This window comes from Theropithecus gelada, chromosome 2 (genome assembly GCF_003255815.1).
Source record: "Theropithecus gelada isolate Dixy chromosome 2, Tgel_1.0, whole genome shotgun sequence".
Taxonomy (NCBI): Eukaryota; Metazoa; Chordata; class Mammalia; order Primates; family Cercopithecidae; genus Theropithecus; species Theropithecus gelada.
Window position 1 is genome coordinate 37,225,190 of NC_037669.1, and position 26,801 is coordinate 37,251,990.

Here is a 26,801-nt window from a genome sequence, read left to right on the forward strand (position 1 = left end):
GTATCTGTGTAGTTAGGAAGAGACACAAGTGAAATTAATAAAAAAGATAACTAGGAAAAATGCAGAAATAGTTACTAAATCTTCGACATAGGGATCATAAAAGTTACCACTTTGGGCTAACATTCTTTAAAAGTTCTCATTTTTTTCAATAAGTGAAATATTTGCAATTATAGCCTTTTAGATATAACAGAACATCAGATATTACTAGTTCAATATCTTGTTTACAGATAAGAGTGATGGGTGGTGACAAAAAAAAAAAAATGCTCCAACTTGAACCAAACTTCTAATTCTTGTTCTAGTGATTTTTCTAACAATTCACATTGCCTCTTTTTATCCCAAATATGTCAAGAGATAAAAACAAAAGTAGGTATAGAAATATCTCAAATGAATATACAGATGATAGATCTTAAATATGTTGCTTAGAAGAGTAGGCTGTGGAAGTTGGTAAAAATCTACTATTTTTAGGTACAGGATAACTGTCATGTATCATAAACCACATTTATACATTGCACTGATATCAGACTATTAGACTTGGTATGTCATAAATCTGACATATTGCTTTCAAATCTTTCACCATAACTTCCTTTCTAACAATTTCTCATCCTTCCTTTCGTTGGAGTCTTATCTCACTGAGCAGTCAACTCCAGATATTGACAGTCACGTTTTACATTTTTAGTGTTTCTATGTGTTGGCTTCCGATCAATGAGATAAATTATGCTGCTATTTATGTATAGTTAGAATGACTTAATTGCCCTATTAAAGATCAATATTTTTATCTTTTTATTTTTAAGCTACCAATTTACAAGAATATTTGTAAGTGGCTGCCACTGTCTTAAATATTAGAATAATTAACAGTGATTTTTCCAGATCTAAATATTTGATAGATACCCAAAAATTCACACTTCTGAACTTATGTGGGACCTAAGGGAAAGAAGTTTTTGAGCACAATATGAAAAGATAAATTCCAACAAAATAGAGTCCAAGAAGGCTGGAGATGTGTCACAGGGCACAACTGCAGCATTCAATATTCAGCTGTTCTAACTAACCCTGAAGGTCTCAGAACCTACTATCATCCTGGTGTTAACATAGGTTTATGAATATCTTCCTTTTGGTTTTCTCCTGATTCGGAGAACATTTGCTTCATCTTCAGTATCAGAACGTTTTCCTCTTCTCTTTCTCCCCGCCCCCTGCCTGAAGAGGTTCCATAGTCTGGACTGTATGTCTCCCTTATATGTTTCTCAAATCCATTACTCCTTACGTTTTTAGCCCCTGTATTTAGCTTTGACTCGTACAACACAGATAACTAAATCCTCCTCAAAGTCCTAACACTCCTCTGCTCCATCCACCTTGCCCTCTTCTATCATATAATGCATACATGGAACATGAAAGACATTCTTGCCACTTTACCCCCTTCCTCATGCCTGGTCATGTTATAAGAACAAATAATATTTCAAAAATAGGAGGAAGTTTCAGTACATGACCTTGACTCTCCTGCTCTGAGATTAAAACATTTAATTTGTGATATCAAAACTAGGTTTACATTCTATTCTTAATCTGTTGCCTTGAATTTATTCAACATTATACCTCTCATCTACAACAACTATAATGCCCATTGTAGATTTTTATTTTTAATTCACTTATCACATACTGCTCTATATTGTTACCATAGCTCATGTAGGTCACCCTTGAAAATCCATTAAAGATAGATATTATAGTTGACACTGCTGTACTTACAGTTATTAAACAAAAATACTTATCTCCCCCCTCTAATTTCCTGCTATCTTAACCTTACATATGTCATTTTATTTTTTTCCAGAGCGCTTATAATTTATTCTGTCCTTTTTTTTTTCTTTGAAGCCACCTCCCATCACATATTATATTAAACCTATTATACTTTTATTCTTTTTCATCAAAGTGCCTATCCAACTTCACATCCTCCAAGGAACCTTTCTTGTTAAGGAAGAAAGACAGGACTTTTATTACCCAGATAGATACAATGAACTACTGTTTTGTGATAAAACATACACATAAACAAAAACACACAACCCCCATCCCACCAGTATGAATATAAGTGCAAATTTTTCTCTTTCTACATTCCTAAAATGGGGAGAGAAACATTCTCTATGATTCATAATATGCCACGCTGACAACATGAACATCCAATACACACCACATAATGTCTCTGATGATAATAGAATAGCAAGTAACTTTTTAAACATAAAATGGCATTATCAAGTCAAATACTCCTAAATCTAATCCATATTAAAACTATTAATAACTCTGAAATATATGGGTGTTTATCTAAGTAGAATCTCCAGCTTTCAGGAAACTCATTTATCTCGTACATTCTGCCTCTGCAGAGGAGGCAACATGTTAGGAAAGTTTCTGCAGCTGCTGGGGCTGCCATACCATTTGTACTTTCCAGATAAAGAATTGGAGCCTCTAGGGCAGTCCAAACAGCACCCTCCACCAATATTAATCTCACTTCATTATCCCATTTTATAAAAGGTCACAACTCCTTTTATGTCACACTTTGTTATGGGCACATTTTCTTATATTTAATTTGACACAATATAAGAAATACATGATTGTTCAGAGAACTCTCTCAAGCTTGTCTCAAACAAGTATTTATCTGTCTTAAAATGGGAGAATCGGTGTGCACGAAACACACAATCTTTGTTCACACAAAGTGAACTATGTTCACTTTGTTCTCTCAGAGTTTCTGATAGGTCTCCTTACACAGAACGTGGAGCAGAAAAAAAGGGGGCCCTAAATAGTATTAGAATTTAAAAGTTTCAAAAATATGTCAGATATCCAAAGAAGGAGACATAACCAATGTCTTATGAATCTATGAAGAGAGATGTGCTAAGTTCACAGACATCTTCTGAGCAACTGCCACATGTGAGGAACAGAAAGAATTAAACCATGCTTGTTCACAAAAAAACATACAGCCTAGTTCAGACCATGAGTAATCATAAGAAAGATAACACTATTCAACATGCACTCTTCAAAATGTTTTACCTGTTTTAATGGATTTAATCCTCACAGAATCCTAATTATGTGGTTACATACTGCTCTTACCCCAATTTTACCTGTGAGGAAACTGAGGCAGGCTGAGAAAATAATTCGCTGAAGGTCACATGTATAGACAGTACTGAAGACAAAATTCAGACCTAGAGAGATGGGCTCTGGAGCCAATATTATTAATCACTACAATGATTGGGGCTCCAAAGGATGCTGCACTCTGGGTTTCATAGTTTGGATTAGTATAGTTAGCTCATGTAGAACAGTGTACTAATGAGAATATGTAAAAGTCAATGTTATATAAGTTCTACTGTGTTTGGCTCATTATCTCACTGTTGGGAACTTTGCTAAAGTAGAGTAGGCATCTGCCTTTTGGGAGGAGTTGAGCAATTCTACCTTTTGCCTGCTACTACGCCCACAGGAAGATCTTTTGAACCCATGTTTGATATATTTTCATTGATAACTCATTTGTTTGCACTAAAACTAGCAATCCTGTCCTCAGATGTTTCTTTCTAAAATAGGCGTGTTATAGTACTGAACTAATTAATGCATATGCCCTCTTGCTCATAAGTGTGATAGCCCAGAAAAGGCAATCAATCAATATTTGTTAAATGAATAAAACCAGAAATGTGACAAGAAAGTATGGATAGAATAGATATCACCTCTACTAGATTAATAAATAAATGTATGAAAGAGACATATCTGGTTTACATTTACACTCTAAGGACCATCATATTCCATCAATCATCTTACATAGGTGGGAATGCTGAAGAAAGACCATTTCACTATATAAAGGGACTTTTCCTCTGGAAATGGTATGATGGTGGGGGCATAGAATACTGGATGAAAACTGTAGACACCCACCAGAATTATGGGTGCAAGAGGACAGCAACAGCCTAGAGTAAACCAAAGCAAAACCAAAGGCAAAATATTACTAGTAAAAGACAATTCATATTAGTCTACTGATTCTAGGTAACCTCTCAACTCCCTAGTCCTGGATGATCTTTAACTGCATTCCAGTTTTACTTCCTGTACTTGACTAACCGCAATCTCAGTGTTCCCTAGACAGCCATTTGAAGAAAGTACTTGTTATGAACCCTATCGCCTTGAATGCCACATGGGATTCTGGGGACTGTTGTGTAGCTGACAGACAGGATGCGGATATTGTCTGTTCAACTGGTTAGACAAAGAGGCAAATCAGGTACGAGTCTTAATTACTACACATATCTGCGTTTATTTCTAGGGACATAGATTATACTGCTAACTGATCATTTAAAATACATGCTTGAGGCTTTTCCTATACTCAAGTTAGCAAATTCAGTTATGTTTGTACATTATCTGGCCCCACTTCATGTGTCTCACCTTCAAGTATGTGCCCCTGTTTTGCTCTCTCTGTAGACTCAACATGGCTACTTCCTACATTAGTTTCAACTCTATTTGGAGATATATAATTCCCCTCTCTTGAGAAACTTCGATTAGCATGACTGTTTGTAGAAGGTTGTACCTCTTTATGTAGGATTAGCATGACTGGTTGTAGAAGGCTGTACCTCTTTATGTAGCATGATTATGATGCCGCATATTCTCTATTCCTTTTACCTTGTACATTAGCAGTTTCTTTAGTACATATGGAAACTCACTTTGTGTCGCAGCACCAGAGAATGAAGGAAGGGTTGCGGAGTAAGTGAAGAATAAAGGTGTGTTGTTCATCTGCAGATACGTGCCCTACCCTCCAATGTTTAACTGAAATTTCCCATGTTCATTTTGGATAGTCTCCCAGAAAGGGCACTGCATTTGTTTTTCAGATCAATCTATTTGACCCTTTCATTGTCTTTTCTAACTTATTTCCTGCAACTGTAACAGAGACAGTCAGTTCCTCTAAGAACTGAGGATTCCTTACCTTAGAGTTTTTCACTAGCCATTTTATTTCACTGCTGAATAAATATTGGTTCTGATATTCTATACTCCTTCACTAAATTAAATTATAAAACTTACATTCCTCTCCAGGGATTATAAATATTCTTAATAGGTCTGAAGGCATAAGTGGGCCCAATGATTGCATTCGTTAGCCAAAAATCCTGTATGTTCATTGTTTAAATATAAAAAAATTAAATATCTGCAGATAAATAAATAATTGAAAAGAACAGAAAATAGTTTGTAAATTAAATCAGACAATATTCAAGTATGCAACAGAACCTAAGTTATTACGTGTAAAGGTACAAAAATAGCCATTTTATGTAGTGGTTCTGAAATTTATTTATATATCAAAATCACCTGACAGGCTATACAAAGTTACAGATTCTTGGATCCCATCCTTAGGTACACTGATTCTGATATTCAGTGGGAAGTAATAAGAAATATCCCTTTTAAAGGGCATGTGATGTAATTCTAATGCAGAATCATTTTTAGCAATAGTTTAAAGAAGTTTTGTGATTCTGTAATTTGCCTGTGGAATACCTGCAGCAGGGAGCATAAAGCATCCCAGATAGGGTGGCGAAGAACAGAATTCTAAGAAGCTACAGCTTACCTGCAAAGAATTGGTTTCCAAGGAAAGGGGAGGTAAAGCCGAAAAGAGAGAAACGATTTTCTCAGATTACATTTGGGCACAAAGGAATTTTTTCTTTTCTTTTTTTTTTTTTTTTTTTCTGAGACAGAGTCTCGCTCTGTCGCCCAGGCTGGAGTGCAGTGGCCGGATCTCAGCTCACTGCAAGCTCCGCCTCCCGGGTTTACGCCATTCTCCTGCCTCAGCCTCCCGAGTAGCTGGGACTACAGGCACCCGCCACCTTGCCCAGCTAGTTTTTTGTATTTTTTTTTTTTTTTTTTTTTAGTAGAGACGGGGTTTCACCGTTTTAGCCAGGATGATCTCGATCTCCTGACCTCGTGATCCGCCTGTCTCGGCCTCCCAAAGTGCTGGGATTACAGGCTTAAGCCACCGCGCCCAGCCAAGGAATTTTTTCTTAAAATGCAATTTCCTGGCTTACATTAAGAGTGTCCTATAAAGTGAAGAGACATTCATAGAGGCTTATATTCCAACTGAAGATACTAAGATACTAGTCACTGACTGTGTCGTATTGTGCTATGACTGGAAGAGCAGAGTAAGCAATCATTGAGAAGGAAGGGCTGCCATGGAAGATCTGCTGTTATCAAAATATAAGCCATTCAGCAGCAGAATATTGAGGAAAAGGTTTGCAAAGCCTTAGAGTGTCACTTCAACACATAATCCTAAACCAGGTCCCGGGGATCAGTCAAATCTTGTTGAAATAGGCTGTCAACAAGGGAAGATTTGTTTGCTGCTGGAATGTTTTTATTACTAAAATTCTCAATTTTTACCCAAAGACTTCATTTACGTTATGCAATCCATAATGTGTAAGAAAATAAAAAATAATCTCAAGACGCCAAAGATCCTAAACAAGAGAAAGAACTATTATTAGTTGAAGAGCAAACCTACACAAAATAACAAATATGAGCCTTCTACAATCATTAGGAAAAAAAAAAAAGGGAAGTCAGTAACGATGTGATTACTGAACAAGTAGTTGTACCCAGAAACAAATATGTGTAAAAGACATTTCAAATGGGAAAAAGCTGTTCTATCACTAACAGGAGCCATTCAAACCTGGGTATCAAGATAATCTGAAACTATAAGTTTTAAGAAGTTACTGTACAGGGAAGAAATTATGAAAAATCAGACCTTGCTACACTGACATTGATTTATATCCTTCAGATAAAAAAATACTCCATTAATTACCCAATGGAAAACAGTCAAAATCCTCATGAAATGTTGCTTGAAATAATCATGAAGAATAGCAACAATTGAGAAATTTGGGAGAAATTTCTTTGCTTCTTTGAGCATGTCAAGGGGAGAAAAATAATCATTTGTTTTTGTACTTGCCAATAAGTACTATAGACAGTAGTTAAGTATTAATAAATAAGTAGTTAACATTTATGCAATGATTCATTTCTGTTAAAATATGCATCAACTGCTCCTTTATTATTTATCATTGTGTTCACAACAGAAAATGAGGCTGAGTGGCCAGAATTGCCATTGTTTTTAAATATTACTTTGATTTTTACTACCCAGATCATAAATAAACAATTATTTTCTGCATAGCAAAAATCATGATGATGAATTAACATTGGCCTGGCCTACTTGCACACTCCACATACACTAAGCTTCAAATATCAGCTTCTGTACTTAGAAAAACACCGAGTACAGTGTGCTGGTTGGGACTGAGAGGATCATAATAATGAAAACAAATGCTCTGATCACTCCAGTTTTTTTGTTTGTTTGTTTGTTTTTTGGGGTTTTTTTTTTTTGGCCACTGCCCATTCACAGATGTGTGTAATGATCAATTTGTATCTCCTGACTTTCTGTTTTATTTTCAACAATATGACCATGCTACGTTACTCAAATACATTACTAAAAATGAAAGAGGATTACTAAATAACCTTGTGAAATTCAGGATTTACTTTAATTTTTTTGAGGTGTCAAGAAATTAAGGCCCTCACCTTTTCTATTTGCATAATTGATAAGAGTTCATAGGTTTTTATTTGGGATTGTAATTTACATACTGTTGCTAATGCTAGATACTTACATGGCATGTTGAAATTTTATATTTTACCTGACTCAATAACATAGTACAATACTTTGAGCATCATCATATCATGATGTGATATCACTGGGAATTTAAGCCAAGATCTGTAGATGTTTCAAAACATATGTGAACGTGTTCAGTGTGGGCTGCATCCTGACACTGCGAGCCATATGCCTGCCTGGTAGAAACAACCCTCGATTAGAATCCAGAGGAACTGCATTTAAAGCATGGTTTGTATGTTACAGGGGATTCGGACAAGTCACTTAACCTCTTTATATTTAAGTTCTCTCATGTAAAAAAGGGGAGATGGTAATGCCCACATCAGAGACTTGCTATGAGGACTAAGTGAAAGTGTTTTGTAAACCATCAATGGCCATATAAATGCAAGGAATTTTTATTTAGTAAGGCATTAGGGTAAATGTATTTTTAGTTAATTATGAAACTCCCTGTTTCCCAGATACAGGTATACACATTACTATCCTAACAATATCTTTTTTGGGAAAACTAGGTCTTGGGAAGAAATCAGTTGATAGAGTCCCTTAACTCAAGAACTAGTGGCAATGACCCCTCTTCAGCTCCTGAGGACAAATAGCAGGTCCAGGTTCCATTTTCCCCTCTGAAACAACACAGCCTTTTCAACCCTCAGATGAATTTCCCAGAAAGTGTGTCAGAATCTTAGAACGCCACTGCTAAAGACATGAAGCAATTAAATATGTAAATCAAGGAAATTACACTGCACTGATGACATTCACCACTGTGTCTACCCCCACCTCCTCCTCCTTTTCCTCTCTGCTTCTATTCCCCTCAGGACTGAGGCTAGAGTGAGAGCTCCTTCTTCCACTCCACTCCCTGCTAAATGCTTTTTATTCTCAACCACCTGCCCTAGGCCTTCTCATCAATTATTAATCAAGTTCCATGAATATGTATAAAAGCCTGTTCCTGGGTCTTATTAAATTAAAATATATATATAAGAACATGTTCTGTGTCATGATAGAGAAAGGATTATATGGTTGAAGAGAAAAGGAAGAAGAAATAATAAGTGTGGCTTTTTGTTTTCATTTCACTAATGATGGCACAAACCTATTGAGACCACTGATTACGCAGGTTTTTTTGTTTGTTTGTTTCCAGTTTAATATCAAATATGCCTGTAAGTTCATATTTTTAAAGGTTTACATTCTGGACAATGGACTATTCTGGAATCTGCTTTCATTTGATAGACAGGATTCTTTATGACTTAGAGGGCATAATGTTGGCTAGGGAGTGACTGGACAGGTTACTTTGATATCAGTCTAGAAATAAGCCTTCTTACTTTCATGTGCTTCTCTCTCATTCCAAAACTGTCACCAACCACATGGTGCCCTGAGGCAGGTAGGTGATGGGGTAAATCCATGAGCCCTGGAGACCTGTGTACTCTGTGAGGTAACTGGATCAAATCAATAATGATTTTCATTTCCCAATTTTCTACTTTAGGTGAACCTTCCTTTCCAAAGAGAAACAATGTCTCCTCTCACGTACAATGAAGAAGGATATGTCTGTGAACACTATTAGGGCTTTTATCTCATCAGATAGGCCTTCCCTGACCACCTTCTCTCATGTGGCACACCCTTATCCTGCTGTTCTTTATATGGTATTATACTTACCCATCCTGACATCCATAAGGATTTGTTTAATGCATCTTACTTCCTGTACCTTCTCCACCAAGAATATAAGGTTAATAAGAGCGGAATTTTGCCTTCTTTATCAAATGCCACACAAAAATTGTTTTAAATAGTTAAATGAATACAAAGTATAAAGATACCATTAAAAAATTATTCTCCTACTAATAACATGAGCTTCAGGGACAAGCAACTTCTGTGTCCTAGCAAACTAATTAACTGATAGGACCAGTGAAATTTTCACTACCTCACCCAATGTTCCTTTACTCCCACTCCCTGTGTCCTACAAGTGGCTTTACTGTACATGGACAGGCGATCCTGGTGCACATGAGCTCTCAATATATATCTCGATATGTAAAAAATTGTGTCCTAATAAAAGGGTACTTAAAAGGGATTTTGTTTTGCTTGTTGCTTATTTGTTCTTACCTATGTAATAGTCATACATTTATATAATATAAATGTATTTAGTCAAAAGTGTAGGTAAAAAAAAAATAGTTGTGGTTTGTATTATCTGTGGTTTTTCTCATGTGGCTTGAATAAAGATTTAAGCCATATGACACCTTCCTCCCACACATCTTCCTGTCTTCCTGCCTCTCATGTCTCGGTATCTGAGCCACTTAGCATTTCTAAGCCTCAAATACTGTTTCCATACATAAATTACAGTATCCAGATTAGATGAACTCCAAGGATTAATCACAAACAAAATCTAACTCTGTGGAAGCAACCAGGAAGAAAACAGAATTTTAAAATTATTTTCTTACTCACAACTCTCAGTTTTTGTTTGTTGTTATTAAACTTAATATCAAATCAATACTTACATTTTTCGTTTGGGATTTTCTGCCTTATTGTATTATTTATTCTTCATTCTAAAGAATCTCAAATTTAACCTCCAGAATAGTGTATTCGCCTTATGTGTTATTGAAAAATCTAATTTTATAGAGTGCCATTTAAACAGAAATGCCAATTTTTAGTAATAAGGGTCACTATAATAATGTTTAATGCCTCAGTGACTTTTTATCAGCTAAAATGCCCTTTAAACATACACGCTTCCTTTATTTCAAATTCAAGAATGAATCATTACACTTTGATGAGCATTCCATCACATCAGACGTAGTAGTTAAATTTTCTTGTTCAACAGTCTCATTAATTTATCACTGCTTTCCTGGCCTCCCCTGATGTACTCATTCAGTAGCAGCTATTGTGAAAACAAACAGTGATGGCTACCAAGCTCTAAGTTAGGTGCTGTTCAGTCTTGGAAGTTGTACAACCTCTCATGGGGTTGAGAGTATGGAAAAATGAGTAGGATCTGCAGAAAAATCACTATACTATGAAATAGAATGTTCTAGTGCCACATGAGAGGTGCAAAGGAAGTACTATCATAGAGGTAGGAAAGTAGAAATCCCTTCTGCCTGGAGTGATTGGGAAGGTATCAAAGAAAAGGTCTGGGAGAAGGGAAAGATATAAAAATGTATAACCACAGGCAAGGCCAGCTGAAGCACAGCTGTATTGATGTTGTCTTGGATGATATGAATGGGAGAGATGAGGAAGGCAGATGAAAAAGCTTCCCACACATCTTCCTCTCTTTCTGCCTCTGGTATCTACCATAAGTGGTCAAAAATTTTAAGAGATTAAGAATGTTGAGGAGGTGATGGAGACAGAGAGGAAGTGAGATCATTTGGACCAGAGAGTGAAGTCATAAATATTCTCTCCTGTGGTTTAAAGAGGGTCTGAATTAGGCCCTAGAGACTGAATTTGTCCCAGATCTAGGGACAAATCACTATAGTCCTCCAAAGAATAATTCCACGGTCTCCTAAGCCCAAAATTAACAACTGCATAGATCAGAAAGCTTATGCCATAGAAAGTTTTCTTAGAGCAGATCGCGAATACATTTAAAAGAAGATCTTGCTTCCTCTACATGACCTTTGACTCAATCTACTGTTGTATGTGTGTTTGTATGTGTGTGTGTGTCTGTAAAATAATTCTACTTCACAGCTACGCATGTATACAAACCCATATTTCAGGCAGTAGATAGCTTTAGGTAATGGGAATATTTTTAATAAATCAAATTTATGAATAAATCATTGCCAATTGCTTGGGGATTACTGTGTGCACATGGAACTGGTCTGACCCCTGAGTGTGAGATTTGTCATCAGCAGTGGAAATGGGCCTGAAAGCAGGAAGGCAGCATAGCCTTACAGAGCACTATGAGAAATGAGGCAAAAGGGCTTCAAACATGCAGTTGCCCAAAGCAGTCAAGAGAGATGATTTTTCAATCTGACATAATGGAAGTCCCTAGAGAGATCCATTTTTCATTCCGACATGACTAAGATAATAAGTCAAAAGTTAAAATACGTAATATGAGGCCCAACACAAAGAAAACTCTTTCTATTTTGGAAATGGGAAAGTACACCCTGATATGTATTGGGTTAAATGGACATTCTTTTTCAGAGAGAAGCAGCCTGGTTACCGCAGATCAAAAAAATAAATTTTAAGAGTAGAACTCATCAAAAAAGAACAAGAAAAAAAAGTGCTATATGAAGTTTGATTCTTTGTGGAGACTTGGAGATAATTCTTCCCTTTGTGAAATATATTCAATAAAAAAAGATGATTGAAGAAATTAAACAAACAAAAATCTTTGTGGTGATATAAGAAGACCTTTATTTTATTTATTATTTATTTATGTATTTTTGAGATGGAGCCTTGCTCTGTTACCCATTCTGGAGTGCAGTGGCATGATCTCCGCTCATGGCAAACTCCACTATCCAAGTTCAAGCTATTCTCAGTCTCCCCCGAGTAGCTGGGATTACAGGTGCTCACCACCAAGCCCAGCTAATTCTTGTGTTTTTAGTAGAGATGGGGTTTCATCATGTGTACTAGGCTCGTCTCAAACTTCTGACCTGAAGTGATCTGCCTGCCTTGGCCTCCCACAGTGTTGGTATTACAGCTGTGCACACAGTTCCATGTGCACACAGTAATCCCCAAGCAATTGGCAATGATTTATTCATATATTTGATTTACTAATCAAATTTGGCCTGGGAAGACCTTTATTTTAAGGTTAGGCTTTACATTTCATGATCTTTTTGCTAGCCAACATTCACACATTTCATGATCTTTTTGCTAGCCAACAGATGAGAGAATTGTAAGTGATATCAATTTATTAAAGTCATAGTAGACCAAGTTTGGGATAATTTAATTTTCATACTTATGAACCAAATATAGAACAAACAAAATGTGGTATAATAAAATGCAATAATAAGTCATGAGAAATGTAATTTTATATTATTTACTTTATTGAGACCAACATAAAAATAAAGATTGGAAATAGGAAGAGTATTATGAATATAATGACTAAAGGGAGATTTTAAAAGAATTATTTAAAAAGCTGACACAGTAAAGCCCTGGACTACATTCTTACCTGAGATGTTTGGATTTGAGCCAGATTCATGAACATTATTCTGGATGATGACATAACCTGTCCTACTACACATAATGACTTTGGGGTTATTGGGTTCACTTCGTAGCTAAATTGATCTTAGTGTGGTAATAAAATGAAGGTTGCCTAAAATTTCTATAAAAACTCAAATTAATATAAATCTTTAAATTCCAATTGATCTGACAGGCAGGAGTTAACATAACCATCTATGAGTAGCTTCCCAAATCAGCGCCTGTTGGAGACATCTTTGAGTTTTCACTTTTTCTCTGGGACTCAGCTTAGATACAGTGACAATCTTATATTCTCCTCCTACATGTAACTTGTGGAACAAAGTTCCTCAGTTGAGGGTTTAACAAGATATCAGACAGATAAGAATAGATATTTCCTGTTGCATATTAACTCCAGAATCTTCTACAAATACTTTGAAACCTTCTTCAAGAACATGCATAATATTCACCAAGCACACCTTCCATTATACTACAACATGATTTCTTTAGATTACTCAAAATTATTAATTCTGACTCACTTTTCTACAGGATTTGTTTGTTTCTACCTCTGTTTCTGCATCTGCTTATCTGTACCCTTTGTGGGATTTTTTTTTTTCTCCTTTCTGTGACATCAGGCCTCTCTTCCACTCAGAACACAATTTAAGTGCAGGTCAACAAGGAAGTCTTGGCCCACTTAACTCATGTAATACTCCAGCTGTTTTTTTTATTCTTATCTTCTCAACACTTCTTCATCATTTTGGTAAAACATAAATTTGTATGGGATTTTGTGTGTGCTTATGTTTTTATTTGTGTGTGTGTGTGTGTTAAACACCCTATAGATCCTCTTCTTTTTGTATCATCCATGTTTTCTACAAGTCTATGGCTACTCAATAACTAATTGAATGAAGACAGAAACACCACACATCCACTTTTATACCACTCATTAGAAACTTACGATCATCTCTATTATTAAATTTGCCTAAGAATGAAATTTCTACCGATATTTTGTTGATCAATTATTCAGTCAGCCCTCTATTGCAGACTTTTTTTTTTTTTTTTATGAACCCAGAAACTATAGAGTGTCCCAGGCTCAGCATCACAGAGGTCATATACTTTCCCTCCATTATTTTACTCTGCTACCATTAGACTTTTAGTTAACACAAAAAATCTCCCCTGAGATCCAGTATTGACTATAATGGTCTTCTGTATCCTTAGGGTCTTTCTGGGATGATAGGTCAGGGAGAATTAAAACAGGTGAATGGATCCAGGATCGGAGACTAAAATGGGTCAGAGCTGAGGGAAGAAGTGCCTCCCTCTGCCACCCATCCATACATGGAGGGATATTCTTGTGTAGTCAGTGATGTGAAGATGAAATCCAGGCAGAGTTTGCATTCTATTTAGCGTGATAAAGGGCAGAAAAATAAGATTCCTCTCTACTGTGATCAAGAGAAAATCCCCTCTTTTCTACCCTGTGAGTTACTCCCACTTATTAAAAAAAAAAATGTAATAGGCACCTGATATGTCCCAGAATCTATACCCTACAATGTAAACAGCAAATGTTCTCATTGCCCTCAGGATGAATGTAAGGATTGCATGGAAGGGTGCTGTGATGCTCTGGATTTCAGCGTGGCCTCAGTCAAGTGTGACTGGCCATCCTTGCCACTATTCCTCCACCCTGCAGACATGCTGGTGAAAGATGTTCATTTTGTAAAAAGTCTGCAAAGCTTCAGATCAACACTACAGGTACTTAAATAATATTCATTTTTTTATTTGAAATTGTAACAACAACAAGTGATAACATTTTCTGATGGCTAGCAGATACTCCCACTCTTAGTGGCAAAAAATAAAGTGTTATTTTCTGTGGGGCAGTGGTAAGCATATAGACCACAAAGTTTGAGGTCTAGAAGGAGACTGAGTATAAATCTCCTTATAGACTGAAAAATGAAGGCCCTGAAAGACTGATTTACCCAAGGTCAAGATAATGGTTAATGATAGAGCTCTTTTTGGCCTCTGTGTTGCTGCTCCCCAGCCCAGTGTTCTTTCCACTAAAATAACCACTGTCTTTTTGAATATTTATTGCAGGCAAGATAAATTGCTTTATGTATATTACCAAGATAATTCTTATCCCCATGAAAGATAGGAAAACAGAGACCATTACTGTTTTTTTTTTTTGGTTTTGTTTTTTTTTTGTTTTTGTTTTGAGATGTGGAAACCAAGAGTTTGAAAGATGAAATTTGCTTAAGGTTACATATCATTTAAAAGCCCAAAGCAGAATTTAATTTGAGATCAACAGACCCTAAAGCCCTAAATTCGTGAAAATAGGTTACCTGTTCTGTATCAGCCTATTGGGTTTTTTGTTGTTGTTGTTTGTTTGCTTGTTTGTTTTCAGTACAATCAACAAGTCTTGAAAGAGGCATGATAGACTGACATTTTAACATAGTTGTCTAGGAAAAAATCACAGGACAGTTTTGCTATAAGAAAAATAGGTATCTCTATTTCCTTTCCTTACTAAAGGAGCTATGTGGATGCTAATGTTGTGGACTTGTTATATTGTTTCCTCACAGTCATTTAGTGTGTGTTACTGTGGCGGGTAAGGAGTTCCTAACTCTCTCTGCTTCTGAAATATTCTACATACAGAAGAGTCACCAAACTACAATAGTGAAGTCATGCACATTCTCTAAAATCATTCAGTAATGCTTTGCTATTCATACAATTTGTTGCAAATTAGGCTTTATAACGTTTCCCTGTGAGTGACTCTACCTCACCAGTGTCATGTTGGCATATAAGTATTATGTGCATGTGTGCGTATGTGTCATTGTGAGCATGTCTAAAAAGTGACCTTGAATTTGATATTTTTAAAATATATTATTTTGAAGTTGCTTGGTTTTGCTCTTTGGTCCAAGTCTGCATATTCTCACAATAAGCATTTAATTTATGCTGTATTGGAATAATTTTTTTGTCTGGCACCTCTCACTTATCCCTCAAGATTCTCATGACCCTTCCTGATTCTACATGGTTCTTCCTCTCATGCAATAAAACTCACATTTTTTTTGCTGACACCACTAACTCTTCAGATCCATGAGTCATTTTTGGGTCCTAATCCCATCTTGGAAAATATTACCTTAAGGCTTTGGCTCAGAGGGTCATTGTGTATTTTAAACGTTTTTTTTGTTTTGTTTTGTTTTGTTTTGTTTTGTGTTTTCCAAGATAGGGTCTCACTTTTGAACTATTTTACCAGGCAGCTATTTCCAAAGACATTTGTGTCTGCAAATCATTTTTCAGATGCTCTCATTTGTCATAGAAGTCACTTTATTCTTATTGTAGGCTTGCTTTCAGATATTTTCTTATTTCTCTGTGATGTCATTCTATTAAATTCTTGAAAATACACAGTGACCCACTGGAAAAAAATAATGCTAACTCAAATTACTCTCTGCTGTTCACCATCTTTCCTAAGTACCTTAAGTTGCTTTATTTATGGAATACTCTGTCATTAGCTTTCAGGACTTTTAAGATAAGACAACACTCTGATAAAGATTTTACATTCAGCAATTTCTATCATTCTCATACAAAAGTGGGAAGAGACTGTGGAGATATTGAGGCAGAACGGGCTAGTCCCAAAACAAGTAGATTCTGGATTCAGACAAACTCCTGGTGCAAGTACATTAGCCATTAGGCTGTAAAGCAAAAACAAAATTCTAAGCCTCCCACCTGACTGGAGAGGCCCCTACTGTCAGTCAAGGGATTCCAAAGAAACTTGAAAAACTAGCTCAAGCCATGATGGGAAGAGGAGGTTGAACATGCCTTATTCTACTTTCCTCCCTTTGGAATTTAGGCACAACTGACTAGCATTAACATTAAAACTGAGATCATAAGACTGACAAAACAGACTGTTTGTAGCAGTAAGATATCAAATTCTAACCTGACTGTAGTATAACATCACATGACAGACAGTAGGACCTGAAAGAAACAAAAACATTTTACCGCAAAACAAATATTTATTTGACATATTTTGAAATTGACCAGCAAAGCCATCTCTTGTGGGGAAAATTTACACTGTGTAGACAATCCCCTTCTCTTTCCAGGTCTTTTTCTAATCCTGAAGAGATTAGCTTAGGGTCTAGCATGTTCTAAAAGTCTGAACAGGAAACATTTTCCATCTATTTTCTCTAAGGGTGGCCACCTATAAGGCGTCATCTACATGATAGGAACCTTGGTCCCTACAACCCCTTATCTTAAGCCAGATACTCCTTTCTGTCCCATCTACTGCCTCTAACGGTGGCCACCTATGAGACTTCATCTATGTAATAGGAACTTTGGCCTCTGCAACCTCTTATCTTAATCCAGACACTTCTTTCTACTGATTCCAGGTCTTTAAATAATAACTTAACTCTTTCAGTCAATTGCCAATCAGAAAATCTTTAAATCCCCCTATGACTTGTAAGCCCCTTGCTACAACTCGCCCCACCTTTCTGGACCAAATCAATGTATACATTACATGTATTGATTGATATCTATGTCTTCCTAAAACACACAAAACCAAGCTGTAACCCAACCACCTAGGGCACATGTTCTCAGGGTCTCTTGAGGTTCTGTCACGGGTCATAGTCCTCACATTTCGCTCAGAATAAATCTCTTCAAATTCTTTAGAGTTTGGCTATTTTAATCAATAAGACCTTGGACCATTTAGCTAAACTCTCAGAACTTCATTATCTGTAAAATGAGAAGAATATTTTCACTTCCTATAGTTCTTGGGATTATAATGTGCAAAAACCACTAACAGCTCTTGTCCCATATGAACTCTCAGTTCATCATTAATAGCCTGTCTTTTTAATTCAGACGAACATTTGAAAAATGTGCAAACTATATTGTTGCATATGACTGTAGTTCATTCATATTGACTGCTAGCTAGTTTATTCTTCAACTCTCAATATAATAGGGAACTCGGATGTTTCTAGATTTTTAATTATGATGGACACTCATATATATATACACACACACACACACACATATATACACAGACACACACACGTATATCTGTATGTACATACACACGAATTATCTTAGTTACTTGGAGGTTGGGTTATTGGGTCATCAAGTATGTAAATGTTTAATTTTACAATATAAAGCTGACTTCTTTTTTGAGGTAGTTACACAAGTTCAAATGTTCAATGGCAATATCTAAAAGATCTAGTAGATCATATCCAGTACCTAGTGTTATCAACCTCTCCAATGTATATTTATTTTCCATAGTATTTCCTCTTTTGTGAAATGCTGTTGTGTTTCATTTTAACCCAGTTTTTCTTTTAATGATATGCCTCATGTGGCAAATGTCTAAAAATGTGACTATTTTTGGCATAGCACTTTGAAATCTGGGAGTTTATTTTATGGAGAAAAATGTTCAAAGAAGCATTTTGAAGGCATTCACTGAAACTGTGTTTGCAATAGCAAAACGCAGTAAACAGGCTAAATGTGAAATAAATGAAAATTATTTAAATACTTTATGAAAATAAAGAGGAATACTGACATATAATACATTCAATTATGATGGTGGTTATGTATATGAAGCCAAAGAAAGATGCTCACAATATGATGCTAAGAGAAAAAAAGTTGGTAATTAATAGGTTTTGTCTCTGAATAAATGAATTTAAAGTGGCATTTAAAAAATCTATTTTTCTTAAATTTCTAAAATAAACTTAATTATTAAGACATTGAAGATAAATCTATACTATAGATTTTCAAAGACAGAGAAATCTTAGATGATTTATCTAAAGGCACATAGCCAATGATAAGTGGAACAGCTGGGTTTAAAACCCAAATATCCCCAGAGTATTGAACTCCAAGCATTTGTTTATCTTTTATTCAATTCGCTAGGGTCCTGCTTCAAGAATGTTGGTATCTGTGTTCTTCTGATCAATTGTTAACCTTTGAAATAGTAGTAAGAGTGGCCTCTTCCTGCTTGTCAGTGATAACTGGATGTATGGGCAATAAGGAATATCATGGAATGATAATAAATTAGAGGGTAGGGTGGATGAGAAGCAATCTATTACTGTGCATACACTTAATCTAAAATGAAGGGTTAATGTACAGCCAATCTAAGAAAAAAGAGTCTTTCTCACAGTCTGCAGACATTTTCTGATATAAAGAAAGATTTGATATTAGCATAATTATAAAGGTCATTGCTCCATATGGTATTTTTTAGTTGTCTGATTAGTAAGACTATCATTAACCTAGTATTTGGATCACATGACGGGGTGTAAAACAACCACTGGAATAATGAACATCCAGGTGCTTTAATTTCAATGTCATTAAATTAAATTTTACTATTTTTTACTATTTTTTCATTATTTATTCTCATCAGTCTCTATTCTTCGTGTCCTCTTCTTTTCTCTTAATTGTACATAAAATTCTAACTTTGGTTTAAAATATTCCCATGATAACTCCTGATTAAAACACAATAAAGGCCACATTAAGGGTGAGCAGAATGTAAAGGTGACTAGGCAACCAGAGAAGCATTAATCTATCCTCAGTTAAAACTGTTAAGCCTATTGAAAACAATTTCTCAAACCTAGCAGAACCTTGGATTACAGAATAGTAAGAGTAAGAGGAGTCAAAGTTTATTTTTAAGCCAGGGCCTAAATAGTGTCTGAGTCAAGGTAGACCCAAGGAGTTGAAGGGACATAAAGGGAAGACAGCTGGAATGTCATGCAGAGTGTAGAATTTAAATACCAACAACTACTCTGAGCTCTTTCTATGGTCCCAACTTTCTTCTTATTATTTCTATATCTTCTTAGTTTATCTCCTTAATTTTAGCAGTGTCAATGACCGGAACCCTCGTGGCTTCTGCCACTGCTGCTGCATATAAACCTATATAAACTAAACATTTGATCTCTTTCTAATACATACACAACAATTGTCTATTCATAAATAACTGAGGACAGAGTAGGATGTATCTTTATAGATTATATTTAATAAAAAACATTTTAAAAACATGTAGCTCTTATAAGCCACGTAGAAAGTATCTAGAAGACTTCAAAAGCATTATGTGTTTTCACAGGCCTAAATGTTTGTTGACAACTAATTCCTTACTAAATTATCCTTAGTTTTTTTTGCTAGAATTGAATGACTTAAGCACATCTGTTGCTTACTTTTATCCAGATCTTTTAATGATTAACTAGGTCTTCTCCTCATCACTGAAAAACCCCAAGGTGATCTATCCTTACCTATAATGGCCGATGTTTAGCACAAACCCTCAGTAACCTGTTTACTATATTCATGAGCTCAAAGGACTGACTACTTTTAGGTAAGACTAATTTTGTGTTTTAAAACGAGACTGTCCTGCTGGGATATCAAAAAATGTTAGTGAAGGGAAGAGGGATAGCAGCAAGATGGCAGAAATAGGAAGCTCCAATCTTCATTCTTCCACTGACTTAACAGCAATATATAACCCAAAATGACTTCATGAAGACTCTAGAAGCCAGTTAAGAAGTATCAGTAGAAGAAGGTTTCAGTGGATCAAACTTCTCAGAGCTAAAGGAAGAACTACATAACCAGCACAAAGAAACTAAAAACCTTGAAAAAAGAATGGATGAATGGATAACTAGAATAATCAATGCAGAGAAGACCTTAAAAGAACTGATGGAGATGAAAACCATAACACAAGAACTACATGACAAATGCACAAGCTTCAGTAACTGACTCGATCAACTGGAAGAAATAGTATCAGCCATTGAAGATCAAATGAATGAAATGAAGTGACAAGAGAAGTGTACAGAAAAAAGAGTAAAAAGAAATGAACAAAGCCTCCAAGAAATATGGGATTATGTGAAAAGACCAAATCTACATCTGATTGGTGTGCCTGAAAATGACGGGGAAAATGGAACCAAGTTGGAAAACACTCTGCAGGATATCATCCAGGAGAACTTCCCTAACCTAATAAGGCAGGCCAACATTCAAATTTGGGAAATACAGTGAACTCCACAAAGATACTCCTTGAGAAGAGCAATTCTAAGACACATAATTGTCAGATTCACCAAAGTTGAAATGAAGGAAAAAATGTTAAGGGCAGCCAGAGAGAAAGGTCAGGTTACACAAAGGGAAGCCCATCAGACTAACAGCAGATCTCTCAGCAGAAACTCTCCAAGCCAGAAGAGAGTGGGGGCCAATTTTCAACATTCTTAAAGAAAAGAATTTTCAACCCAGAATTTCATATCCAGCCAAACTAAGTTTCATAAATGAAGGAGAAATAATATCCTTTACAAACAGGTAAATGCTTAGAGATTTTGTCACCACCAGGCCTGCCCTACAAGAGATCCTGAAGGAAGCACTAAACATGGAAAAGAACAACAGGTACCAGACATTGCAAAAACATGCCAAAATGTAAAGACCATCGATGCTAGGAAGAAACCGCATCAACTAGCGAGCAAAATAAACAGCTAATATCATAATGACAGGATCAAGTTCACACATAACAATATTAACCTTAAATGTAAATGTACTAAATGGTCCAATTAAAAGACACAGAATGGCAAATTGGGTAAACAGTCAAGACCCATCAGTTTGCTCTATTCAGGAGACCTATCTCACATGCAGAGACACACATAGGGTCAAAATAAAGGGATGGAGGAAGATCTACCAAGCAAATGGAAAGCAAAAAAAAGCAGGTGTTGCAACCTTAGTCTCTGATAAAACAGACTTTAAACCATCAAAGATCAAAAGAGACAAAGAAGGCCATTACATAATGATAAAGGGATCAATTCATCAGGAAGAGCTAACTTTGCTAAATATATATGCACCCAATACAGGAGCACCCAGATTCATAAACCAAGTCCTTAGAGACTTAAAAAGAGACTTAGACTCCCATACAATAATAATGGGAGACTTTAACACCCCACTGTCAACATTAGACAGATCAACGAGACAGAAAGTTAACAAGGATATCCAGGAATTGAACTCATCTCTGCACCAAGTGGACCTAAGAGACATCTACAGAACTCTCCACTCCAAATCAACAGAATGTACATTCTTCTCAGCACCACATCACATTTATTCCAAAATTGACCACATAGTTGGAAGTAAAGCAGTCCTCAGCAAATGTAAAAGAACAGAAATTATAACAAACTGTCTCTCAGACCACAGTGCAATCAAACTAGAACTCAGGACTAAGAAACTCAATCAAAACCGCTCAACTACATGGAAACTGAACAACCTGCTCCTGAATGACTACTGGGTACATAACGAAATGAAGGCAGAAATAAAGATGTTCTCTGAAACCAATAAGAACAAAGATACAACATACCAGAATCTCTGGGACACATTTAAAGCAGTGTACAGAGGGAAATTTATAGCACTAAATGCCCACAAGAGAAAGCAGGAAAGATCTGAAATTGAAACCCTAACATCACAATTGAAAGAACTAGAGAAGCAAGAACAAACACATTCAAAAGCTAGCAGAAGGCAAGAAATAACTAAGATCAGAGCAGAACTGAAGGAGATAGAAACACAAAAATCCCTCCAAAAAATCAATGAATCCAGGAGCCGGTTTTTTGAAAAGATCAACAAAATTGATAGACCGCTAGCAAGGCTAATAAAGAAGAAAAGAGAGAAGAATCAAACAGATGCAATAAAAAATGATAAAGGGGATATCACCCCCAACTCCACAGAAATACAAACTACCATCAGAGAATACTATAAACACCTCTATGCAAATAAAATAGAAAACCTAGAAGAAATGGATAATTTTCTGTACACTTAACACTCTCCCAAGACTAAACCAGGAAGAACTTGAATCCCTGAATAGAACAATAGCAGGCTCTGAAATTGAGGCAATAATTAATAGCTTACCAACCAAAAAAAGTCCAGGACCAGACGGATTCACAGCCGAATTCTACCAGAGGTACAAGGAGGAGTTGGTACCATTCCTTCTGAAACTATTCCAATCAATAGAAAAAGAGGGAATCCTCCCTAACTCATTTTACGAGGCCAACATCATCCTGATACCAAAGCCTGACAGAGATACAACAACAAAAAAGAGAGTTTTAGACCAATATCCCTGATGAACATCGATGCAAAAATCCTCAGTAAAATACTGGCAAACCAAATCCAGCAGCACATCAAAAAGCTTATCCACCATGATCAAGTGGGCTTCATCCCTGGGATGCAAGTCTGGTTCAACATACACAAATCAATAAAAGTAATCCAGCATATAAACAGAACCAAAGATAAAAACCACATGATTATCTTAATAGATGCAGAAAAGGCCTTTGACAAAATTCAACAGCCCTTCATGCTAAAAACTCTCAATAAATTCGGTATTGATGCGCATGCACACATATGTTCATTGCAGCACTATTCACAATAGCAAAGACTTGGAATCAACCCAAATGTCCATCGGTGACAGACTGGATTAAGAAAATGTGGCACATATACACCATGGAATACTATGAAGCCATAAAAAAGGATGAGTTCGTGTCTTTTGTAGGGACAAGGATGCAGCTGGAAACCATCATTCTCAGCAAACTATCGCAAGAACAGAAAACCAAATAGCGCATGTTCTCACTCATAGGTGGGAATTGAACAATGAGACCACTTGGACACAGGAAGGGGATCATCACACACTGGGTCCTATTGTGTGTGGGGAGACAGGAGGGATAGCATTAGGAGATACACCTAATGTAAATGACGAGTTAATGGGTGCAGCACACCAACATCGCACATGTATACATATGTAACAAACCTGCACGTTGTGTACAGGTACCCTAGAACTTAAATTATAATAAAAAAAAAAAAAAAAGAAAACTATACCCCAACCACCTTGGGCACATTTCATTAGGACCTCCTGAGGCTGTGTCACAGGCTCCTACTTAATCTTGGCAAAATAAACTTTCCAAATTGATTGAAAAAAAAAAAAAAGTACCAGTACATCAAATGAGCACAAGGCCAAGAACAGCTACATTAAGATGTATAAGAAAAAGTCATTTTATTCCACCTATGATTGCCCCTCCTCCAAACTGGCACAGTTTAGCATGATTGAGAAAAGAATACTCAATTTTCAGCCCTTCCAGATGGAAACAGAATAGTGGAACATGCATCCAGTGTTTTGGTTTTATGAGGAACTGAGTGAAGGAATAATTTCTGTCTTCTCTGACTCAGGGTGCCGATGGATATGCCATACTTTGGATGCCTGAGTGATGCTGAAAACCTTTGATATGGTAGTAAGAGTGACCTCTTCCTGTATATCAGTGATAATTGGATGTATGGGCAAAAACCATCATAGAATGATAATAAATTAGGGAGCGGGTAGATGAGAAGTAATTTTACTGTAACTCTTCATGTCCTTAATCTAAAATGAAGGGTTCATGTACAGCTAATCTAGAGAAACCTGAAGGACCACAGACAGACACCAGAGGGAGCAAAAGATTATGAGCTCCTGAAAAAAAAATTGCAAACATCTCTAACTGGGTATGAGACAAAGTAGATGTTAAGTCAGAAACTGTCACAGATGCAGAGAAAGACATTACATAATGACAAAAAGACCAATTCACCAAGAAGATATAACAATCATAAATATATATACACCAACATCAACACCAGACACCCGTAAATATTGACCATTCACAAAATTGAAGGGAAAAATAGAGAGTAACATGGTAATAGTAAGAGATTTCAATACTTCACTTTCAATAATAGATAAAACAACCACTAAGAAGATACATTAAATAAAGGAAAAGAATTGAGCAACACTGTAGACCAATTGGACCCAACAAACACATACAGAGCACTCCAGCCAACAACAGGAGAATACACATTCTCCTTAAGAGCACACAGAACACTATCAGGATAGATCACATTAGGCCAAAAACATGTCTTAACAAATATAGGATTAAGTTAGATTAAAATCATTCCAACTATATTTTATAATCACAAGGGAATACAAACACAATGGAGTACTATTCAGCCATAGAAAGAATGAGATCCAGTCATTTGCAACAACATGGATGGAACTGGAGACCATTACATTAAATGAAATGAGCTAGGCACAGAAAGAGAGACATCACATATTCTCATTTATTTGTGGGATCTGAAAATCAAAACAGTTGAACTCATGGACATAGAGAATAGAAGGATAGTTATCAGAGTCTGGGAAGAATAGTGGGGAGCCGTGGTGGGTGGAGTGGGGATGGTTAATGGGTACGACAAGTAAAAAGAATGAATAAGACCTACTCTTTGATAGCACAACAGGGTGACTATAATCAATAATAACTTTATTGTACATTTTAAAATAACTTAAGAGTGTAACTGAACTGTTTGTAACTGAAAGGATACAGGCTTGCAGGGATGGATACCCCATCCTCCACACACACACACACACACACACACACACACATATATACACACACGCAGATAGTAGATATAGTAAGTATGTACAAAAAAATAGAAATTAAAAATTTTAAAAAAAGAATAGCAAAAGCAAAAATGGAAAATCCATAAATATGTAGAAACTAGACAATATGCTCTTGAACAGTTAATGCCTGAAAGACAAAGTCATGAGGAAAATTAGAAAATATCTTGAGACTAATGAAAACAAAAACACAATATACTAACACTTCTGGGATGCAGCAAAAGTAGTACTAAGAGAGACATTTAGAGCAGTAAACACCTACCTTAAATAGGGAGAAGGATATCAAATCAACAATGTACATTTACATCTCTAGAAAGTAGGTAAAGAAGGACAAACTAAACCAAAAGTTAGCAAAAGGAAGGAAATAATAAATATTAGAGCAGAAAGCAACAAAATAGAGAACAGAAAAAATAGAAAACATCAATGAAATTGAAAGTTAGTGTTTTTAAATCAAAAAAAATTGACAAACTTTTAATGAAACTAATTTTATTTTATTTTTGAGATAAAGTCTCACTCTGTCACCCAAGCTGGAGTGCAGTAGCACCATCTCGGCTCACTGCAACCTCTGCCTCCCGGGTTCTGGTGATTTTCCTGCCTCAACCTCTCAAGTAGCTGGGACTACAGGCACACATCACCACTCCCAGCTACTTTTTGTGTTTTTAGTAGAGACAGGGTTTTACTATGTTGGCCAGGCTGGTCTCAAACTCCTGACCTCAAGTGATCCGCCTGCCTCAGCCTGCCAAAATATTGGGATTACAGGCATGAGCCACCACACCCAGCTTAAACTAACTTTAAAATAGAGAGAGAAGACTCAACAAAAATCAGAAATTACCAAAAAAAAAAAAAAAAAAATCACAACTGATGCCAAATAAGTAAAAAAGAGAAGAGACTATTGTGAATATATGCCAACAATGTGGATAACTTGTAAATAATGGATAAATTCCTAGAAACAGTGGAAAATCTGAACCAACCTATATTTAAGTAAGGAGGTTGAATCAGTAATCAAAACTTCCCAATGAGAAAATGTCCAGGCCCAGATGGCTTCCCTGGATAACTCTACCAAAAATGATAAACTATTAATTCATTAACCCATTAATTCATTCCATGAATATATTGATCTATTCATAAGGCCAGAGTCTTCATGATTCTTTCACCTCTTAAAGGCCCACATCTCGATACTGCCACATAGGGGATTAAGTTTCAACACAAGGTTTGGAGAGGACATCCAATCTATGGTAGAGGCCAAAGATTTGTACCCTGAAAACTACAAAACTGCTACAACAAATTAAATACGACACAAATGAATGAAAAGACATTTTGTGATCATGGATTGGAAGACTTAATGCTGTTAAAATGTCCATACTACTCAAGGTAATCTACAGATTCAATGAAATTTCTATCAAAATCTCAATGGCATTTCTTTTTGCTAATATAGAAGAATACACCCTAAAATGTATATGGAATCTCAAATGAACTCAAGTAGCTAAAAATAAAACAATCCTAAAATAGAATAAAGCTGAAAGTCTCACAATTGCTGATACCAAAAAAAAAAAAAAAAACACGAAGAAACAAGAAAGATGGAGTTCTCACACTTGCTGATATCAAAACATATTACAAAGCTGCAGTAATCAAAACAGTATGGTACTTGCATAAAGACAGACATATAGACTGATACAGAACAGAAAACCAATAAATAAATCCACATATTTAAAGTCA